We start from the raw sequence: 8332 nt of genomic DNA, 5'->3' as shown, positions 1-8332 counted from the left end.
TTTTTTTTTTTTTTGAGACGGAGTCTCGCTCTGTCACCCAGGCTGGACTGCAGTGGCCGGATCTCAGCTCACTGCAAGCTCCGCCTCCCGGGTTCACGCCATTCTCCGGCCTCAGCCTCCCGAGTAGCTGGGACTACAGGCGCCCGCCACCTCGCCCGGCTAGTTTTTTGTATTTCTTAATAGAGACGGGGTTTCACCGTGTTAGCCAGGATGGTCTCGATCTCCTGACCTCGTGATCCACCCGTCTCGGCCTCCCAAAGTGCTGGGATTACAGGCTTGAGCCACCGCGCCCGGCCTAATTTTGTATTTTTAATAGAGACAGGGTTTCACCATGTTGGTCAGGCTGGTTTCAAACTTTTGACATCAGGTGATCCGCCCACCTCGGCCTCCCAATGTGCTGGGATTACAGGCATGAGTCACCGTGCCCGGCCTTGCTGGGTCTTATGGTAAGTATATGTTTATAAGAAACTGCAGGCCCAGTGTGGTGGCTCACAGCTGTCATCTCAACACTTTGGGAGGCTGATGTGGGAGGATCCCTTGAGGCCATGGGTTCAAGGTCAGCCTGGGCAACATAGCGAGACCCTGTTTCTACAAAAAATGAAAAATTAGCAGGGCATAATGGTGTGCATCTGTAGTCCCTGCTACTCGGGAGGCTGAGGCAGGATAATTGCTTAAGCCCAGGAGTTCTAGGATGCAGTAAGCTATGATTGCATGGCTGCATTCCAGCCTGGGCGACAGAGCAAGACCCTATCTCAGAGACACACACACACACACCTGTTGTCTTTGCTCCCTTGTAATTGGGCAGCAGATCCTTTTTCTGATTCATCTTGGAAGGCTGTTGTCTCTGTTCCCTCATTATATTTATTGTTTGTTTGTTTGTTTATTTATTTATTTATTTTGAGATGGAGTCTCGCTCTATCACCCAGGCTGGAGTGCAGAGGCACGATCTTGGCTCACTGCAGACTCTGCTTCCGGGGTTTATCAAGTAGTTCTCCTGCCTCAGCCTCCCGAGTAGCTGGGACCACAGGCATGTGCCACCATACCTGGCTAATTTTTTTTTTTTTTTTTGAGACAGAGTCTCTCTCTTGCCCAGGCTGGAGTGAAATGGTATGATCTTGGCTCACTGCAGCCTCTGCCCGCTGGGTTCAAGCGATTCTCCTGCCTCAGCCTTTCAAATAGCTGGGATTACAGGCACACACTGTTACCAGCAGGCTAATTATTGTATTTTTAGTAGGGATGGGGTTTTACCATGTTGGCCAGGCTGGTCTCGAACTCCTGACCTCAAGTGGCCCGTCTGCCTTGGCCTCCCAAAGTATTGGGATTACAGGCATCAACCACTGCACCCGCCCAAGTCTGCTTCTTTGTCTATGCATTTAGTTCTCCCAAGAGATTCTCTTTCCCTCTCCCTTGCCTTTGTACCCTGCTAATCAGGTATATGTGATTTCCTGTCAGACCTGAACCTTGCAGAATTGAAGCCATAGAAAAGAGTATGTTGACTCTACAGTGATTGAAGGGGGTAGGAGTAAAGCATTTCGCAGAGGAAGCAGTCTTAGGAAATTTTGCCTCTGACCCGTTTTTGTGCCAGTCGTACCAGGAGAGAGAGTGAAGCCAGACAGCCTCTCTCTTTCCTGTTTTGTGTGTGGACTACGATGTTCATTTCCTCATTCTCTCTTTCTAGGCTCTTGCTCTTGCAGAATCCACAGGTCTTTCTTGAAGAAATCTGTAGTCAGAACTTTGTTCTGCATTTTTATCTAGGGAAGGAACAGGAAGAGAAGAGTGTGGTCTACTAGAAATCTAGCACTGGAGACACGTGAGTCTGATTTGCCTTTTCTTGGTTTTTTTTGCTGTCATTGGAATGTTTTTATGCATTGAACTGTTAAACGTTTGTCTATCTGCTAGCAGTTCACTCTTTTTTGAGACAGAGTCTTGCTCTGTCACCTGGGCTGGAGTGCAGTGGTGCGATCTTGGCTTACTGCAACCTCCACCTCCTGGGTTCAAGTGATTCTCCTGTCTCAGCCTCCTGAGTAGCTGGGATTACAGGTGCGGGCCACCACACCTGATTAATTTTTATATGTTTAGTAGAGACAGGGTTTCGCCATGTCGGCCAGGCTGGTCTTGAACTCCCGACCTCAGGTCATCCATCTGCCTCGGCCTCCCAAAGTGCTGGGATTACAGGCGTGAGCCACCACGCCCGGCCGGCATTTACTCATCACCTGAATTTTAAAATTGATGTCAACTATGTGGCATGCAGAAGATCTCAGCTTCCCAGAATAGCTGGTTATATTACATATCATTTCAACTTTTATTTTAGCTTCAAGGAGTACATGTGCAGGTTTGTTACATGGGTATATCACATGATGCTGAGGTTTGGGGTATGATTGATCCCCTCACCCAGGGTTTGAGCGCGGTACCCAGTAGGTAGTTTCTCAGTCTTTGTCCTCCTTCCGCTGCCTTCTTGTAGTCCTCAGTATCCTTTTTTTTGTTTGTTTTTTGTTTTTACACAGTCTCGCTCTGTCGCCCAGACTGGAACACAATGGTGTGATCCTAGCTCACTGCAACCTCCACCTCCTGGGGTCGAGTGATTCTCCTGCCTCAGCCTCCTGAGTAGCTGGGATTACAGGTGCCCACCACCATGCCTGGCTAATTTTTGTATATTTAGTAGGGACAGGGTTTCACCATGTTGGCCATGCTGGTCTCGAACTCCTGATCTCAAGTGAGTTGCCCGCCTCGGCCTCCCAAAGTGCTGGGATTACAGGTGTGAGCCACTGCACGTGGCCATTACTGTGTTTTTCCCGTCTTTGTATCCACATGTACCCAGTTTAGCTCCCACTTTTAAGTGAGAACATGTGGTATTTGGTTTTCTGTTCCTGCACTAATTCACTTAGGATAACGGCCTCCAGATGTATCTATGTTGCAGCAAAGGACATGATGTCATTCTTTTTTATGGCTGCGCTGGCTTTTTTTTTTTTTTTTAATCATAAAATATAGCATAAGGCCGGGCATGGTGGCTCACACCTGTAATCCCCGCACTTTAGGAGGCCGAGGTGAGCGGATCACCTGAGGTCAGGAGTTCGAGACTAGCCTGCCAAACATGGTGAAACCCGGTCTGTACCAAAAATACAAAAATTACCTGGGTGTGGTGGCACACACTTCTGATCCCAGCTATTCGGGAGGCTGAGGCATGAGAATCACTTGAACCCGGGAGGCAGAGAGTGCAGTGAGCCGAAATCACACCACTTGGGTGACAGAGCAAGACTCCATCTCTAAACAAAAGATACAATAAAATATAGTGTAAGTGCATGTGCTGAGGATCCCAGCCCTTGTTATAGGGAGTTCCCTGTTTGACTCTCCTCTGATTCAGAAGCTTTTCAAAATCTACTGTGTACTCTTTTTTTTTTTTTTGAGACGGAGTCTCGCTCTGTCGCCCAGGCTGGAGTGCAGTGTGGCACAATCTCGGCTCACTGCAACCTCTGCCTCCCAGGTTCAAGCAATTCTCCTGCCTTAGCCTCCCCAGTAGCTGGAATTACACGCACGTGCCACCATGCCCGGCTATACTGTGTACTCTTTCAATGCCCGGGAACCTGAACAAATTTATCCCTATTACCAAAGCAGATAAGCTTGGTTCTCGCAATTGTGTGTGACCTTCACAACCTCTGTACAGGCTTTTAATTTTTCCTTACACAGGTGAAGGTAAGAGGTCAGTCCTAACAAGGTGAAGGAAGTGAGGTGATCTTAGAAGCCTGTTGAAAGATACAGAGATTGAGAAGTTGGAAAGCGTTTGTTTGGGCGAGGAGCTTTTTCCCTCTTATCCAAAATCAGGCCTCCGAGGCCTGGTCCTGCAGGAAAACTTGCTTTTGTACTTTGGAACTAGGGGCAAGAAGGCCTTGTCAGCAGTGCCTTTTTTGTTTTGTTTTGTTTTTAAATCCGTTGGTCCTTTGCTTGCCCCAGATGAAGTAGCTGGGGCCAGCCAGGCAGAAGTTCTGTTCTGAGCTGCAGAAGGCAGTGGTCTGGATGAGGCCTAGGAGCCACTGTGTCTGAGAATCTGAGAATAGACCTTCCCACCGGCATGTCTTCTACCCCTGGCCCTGCCCTCTCCCTCCCTGTTAGAGCCAAATAGGAAGAATCCAGAGTCCATTCTCCGGCAATGATTTTTCTGTGTGTGGAATTCTGATGTACACAATTTACTTTGAAGCAACTGACCTTACTCAGCAGATTTTTTTCCTCTATAGCCACGAGAATTTTAAATACACATGGATTGCGAGTCACTCCTGGTAGAGACAATGAAAAGAGGAGGAAATTGGCCAGGCGTGGTGGCTCACACCTGTCATTCCTACACTTTGGGAGGCTGAGGCAGGTGGATCACTTGAGGTCAGGAATTTGAGACTGGCCTGACCAACATGGTGAAACCCTGTCTCTACTAAAAAATACAAAAGAATTAGCCAGGCGTGGTGGCAGGCACCTGTAATCCCAGCTACTCGGGAGGCAGGAGAATTGTTTGAACCCAAGAGGCGGAGGTTGCAGTGAGCCGAGATCACATCACTGCACTCCAGCCTGGGCAACAGAGTGAGACCCCATCTCAAAAAAAGTAAAAATAAAAATAAAAAAGGAGGAAATCAGAAGTGTACAGGGAGGTACAGCATTTTCCAGAGCAGGATGGGAAGAGCTAAAAGGAGCTGTGGCCAAGTTTGCTCTGCTGCTCAATCAAGCAGGGAGGGAGTTGATACTCTTGTAATCCAAAAGGTAAAGGCCATCTCCCCTGGCCTGACCATTTCAGGGGCAGAGTTAAGGTCCTAAAATCCAGCTTGCTGTCTTAGGGAGGGTGTGGAAAAAGAATCAGCCTTCCAAGTAAATTCAATGTAAAGTGTGTCTCTAATGTTCTATTTTGGCCAGCACTGTGGCTCATGCTTATAATCCTAGCACTTTGGGAGCCAGGATGGGAGGATCGTTTGAGGCCAGGAATTCAAGACCAGCCTGGGTAACATAGTGAGACCTCATCTCTACAAAAATATTAATAATAATAACTTAGCTGGGTGTGGTGGTGTGTGCCTGTAGTCTCTGCTACTCAGGAGGCTGAGGGGGGAGATCACTTCAGCCCAGGAGGTTGAGGCTGCAGTGAGCTATGATTATACCATTGGCACTCCAGTGTGGGCGACAGAGTGAGACTTTGTCTTGAAAAAAAGCCAAAAATATTCTGTTTTCTCCTTGGGACCACATTACAACCCAGAAGGCAGGTGTCAACAATTCTGAGCTGTATATCAGGCCTAGTGGTCAGCTGGGGATGTGTAAATCAGTTCTAACTTTTAGTGGAGGAAATGTACATTTCCTTTCAAACTCAAGGCTGATGGTCTTGCTTTTTTTCTGAGATGATGTCTCACTCTGTCACCCAAGCTGGAGTGCTGTGGCCTGATCCCGGCTCACTGCACCCTTGAACTCCTGGGCTCAAGCCATCCTCCCGCCTCAGGCTCTTGAGTATCTGGGACCACAGGCGTGCACCACCATGCCCCACCAATTTTTCTTTTTCTTTTTTTTTTTTTAAAGAGAAGGAATCTTGCTATGTTCTCAAGAACTGATCTCAAACTCCTGGGTTCAAATGATCCTGCTGGGATTATTACAAGTGTGAGCCACTGTGCCCAGCCAATCTCATTAAAGTGTCATTGGTTGGAAAGAGGTTCAAGTACCTGGTTTGCCTTTTTTTTTTTTTTTTCCAGATGGAGTCTTGCTCTTGTTGCCCAGGCTAGAGTGCAGTGGTGGGATCTCAGCTCACTGCAACCTCCGCTTCCCGGGTTCAAGCGATTCTCCTGGCTTGGCCTCCTAAGTGGCTGGAATTAGAGGCGCCCGACTAATTTTTGTACTTTTAGTAGAGATGGAGTTTCACCATGTTGGCCAGGCTGGTCTCAAACTTCTGACCTCGTGATTCACCCGCCTTGGCCTCCCAAAGTGCTGGGATTACAGGTGTGAGCCACCGCTCCTGGCCAAAGTCACTGGTTTTTCAGACATGACCAGTAATTATTTGTCTGATCATTTTGACAAGACTGGAAGCCTCTTGAGGATGGTGCCCATGCATTATGCATTCCTCTTTGGGTCTTGTGTCAGGATTCCTGGGGACTGGCTTTGAGGTTCTGGTGCCCGTCAGTCGTTCTCAGGAGCATTGCCCATTCTTAGTTATGGTGTGTTGCCTCATTTGCCTCATGCATCTTCTTTTTTTTTTTTTGGAGACAGAGTTTCACTCTTGTTGCCCAGACTGGAGTGCAATAGTGCAAGCTCGGCTCACCGCAACCTCTACCTCCCAGGTTCAAGTGATTCTCTTGCCTCAGCCTCCTGAGTAGCTGGGATGACAGGCATGTGGCACCACATCCAGCTAATTTTGTATTTTTAGTAGAGACGGGGTTTCTCCCTGTTGGTCAGGCTGGTCTCGAACTCTCGACCTGAGGTGATCCACCCAGCTCAGCCTCCCAAAGTGCTGGGATTATAGGCATGAGCCACAGCACCCGGCCTTCTCATGTACCTTCTTAAAAAGTCCTTTAGCTTATCCCATTTATTTTAGCTCCTCTTAAACCATTTGTCTGTTTCTGGCTACCTCTTCACTCACCTATGGTTCATTCTCCATTCTTAGTGGAATTATGCTACAGTAAGTGCTGCTTCTCTGCTGATAGATCTGCTGACTTCAAGGTCTTTACAGCGACCCTGCCTGGTCATGTAGTATGAATTAGCTTGATTCCTGCTGGACCAAAGCCAAATGACTGGTTTCTTTTTATTTTTTATCTTTTTATTTATTTTTTTTTAATAGAGACAGGGTTTCACCATATTGGCCAGGCTGGTCTCAAACTCCTAGCCTTAAGCAATCCACCTGTCTTGGCCTCCCAAAGTCCTGGGATTACAGGTGTCAGCCACCATGCTGGCCCTTGTTGAGTTTTTTTTTTGAAATGGAGTCTCGGTTTGTCGCCAAGGCTGCAGTGCAGTGCAGTGGTGCAGTGGTGCGATCTCGGCTCAATGCAGTCTCCACCTCTCTACCTCCCAGGTTCAAGAGATTCTCCTGTATTCAAGTGATTCTCCCGCCTCTGCTTCCCAAGTAGCTTGGATTACAGGTGCCTGCCACCATCCTGGCTAATTTTTGTATTTTTAGTAGAGTTGGGGTTTCACCATGTTGGCCAGGCTGGTCTCGAACTCCTGACCTCAAGTGATCCTCCTGCCTCGGCCTCCCAAAGTGCTGGGATTACAAGTGTGAGCCACTGCAGCCAACCCCTTGTTCAGTTCTTAATAACTGCTTAGGTTCCACTCTATTTAATTCATAAAATATTTAATTCATGAAATATTTAACTAACACCTATTGAGTGCTGGGTGCAGTGATAGAAGATAATTCAACTGGAGTGATTGACTGATTTTCTGGGTTGATGGGGTGGAAATAATGTGGTATAGGGGAGGCCACTTGATCTACACCATGAAGAAGTAGGACTTGCTTCATGACATGGGGGATATGGTGATTCCAGGCAGAGAAGCAACATTTGAAAGGGTGTAGAGGAATAAAAACACATGACATAGGCTGGGTGCAGTGGCTCATGCCTATAATCCCAGCACTTTGGGAGGCCAAGACAGGCGGATCGCCTGAGGTCAGGAGTTCAAGACCAGCCTGGGCAACATGGTGAAACCCTGTCTCTACTCAAAATACAAAAATTAGCTGGATATGGTGGCATGCACCTGTAGTCTCAACTACTCAGGATGCTGAGGGAGGATAATTGCTTCAACCTGGGAGGGGGAGGTTGCAGTGAGCCGAGATTGTGCCACTGCACTATACTCCAGCCTGCGTGACAGAGCAAGACTCTGTCTCAAAAAAAAACAAAAAAAGTCCTTAGTATTCCTTGAGCCATAAATTGTGTGTTTGACCAGGCGCGATTGCTCACGCCTGTAGTCCCAGCACTTTGGGAGGCCGAGTCGCATGGATCATTTTAGCCCAAAAGTTTGAGACCACTCTGGGCAACATGGCAAAACACCATCTCTACTAAAAATACAAAAAATTAGCCAGACATCGTGCCTGCCTGTAGTCCCAAATGCTCAGGAGGCTGAAGTGGGAGAATCGCTTGAGCCAGGGAGGCAGAGGTTGCAGTGAGCTGAGATTGCACCACTGCACTCCAGCCTTGGTGACAGAGTAAGGCCCTAACTCAAAATTTTAAAAAGTGTGTATTTGTGTATGTGTGTGCGTGTGCATGTGAATAATGTGTGTGTGTAAAAATGTGTGTGTGTGTATGTATATTTGTGGGGAATGAGGTTGGTAAAATACATAGGCATGGGAGCCAGATCATGAGGACATAAAGTGTGTAATAAAGACATTATGTTA

At 47.6% G+C, this 8332-nt stretch overlaps 1 protein-coding gene across 5 annotated transcripts in view; it reads left to right on the top strand.

The window, feature by feature from the left end:
• PSPH (phosphoserine phosphatase) overlaps positions 1-8332 on the top strand; it is a 45145-nt gene that overhangs the window by 22532 nt on the left and 14281 nt on the right. For 3 of the 5 annotated variants that reach the window (XM_025378376.1, XM_025378374.1, XM_025378373.1), the window contains exon 3: positions 1679-1810. The exons of 1 other annotated variant lie outside the window; for it this stretch is intronic. The gene's annotated coding sequence lies outside the window, so the exon portion shown is untranslated. The remainder of the gene's footprint in view (positions 1-1678; positions 1811-8332) is intronic. One more of the 5 variants, XM_025378377.1, reaches the window with a different exon arrangement.

Source organism: Theropithecus gelada, chromosome 3 (assembly GCF_003255815.1).
Source record: "Theropithecus gelada isolate Dixy chromosome 3, Tgel_1.0, whole genome shotgun sequence".
In the NCBI taxonomy this organism is placed as follows: Eukaryota; Metazoa; Chordata; class Mammalia; order Primates; family Cercopithecidae; genus Theropithecus; species Theropithecus gelada.
This window is presented reverse-complemented; position numbering and strand designations above follow the sequence as displayed.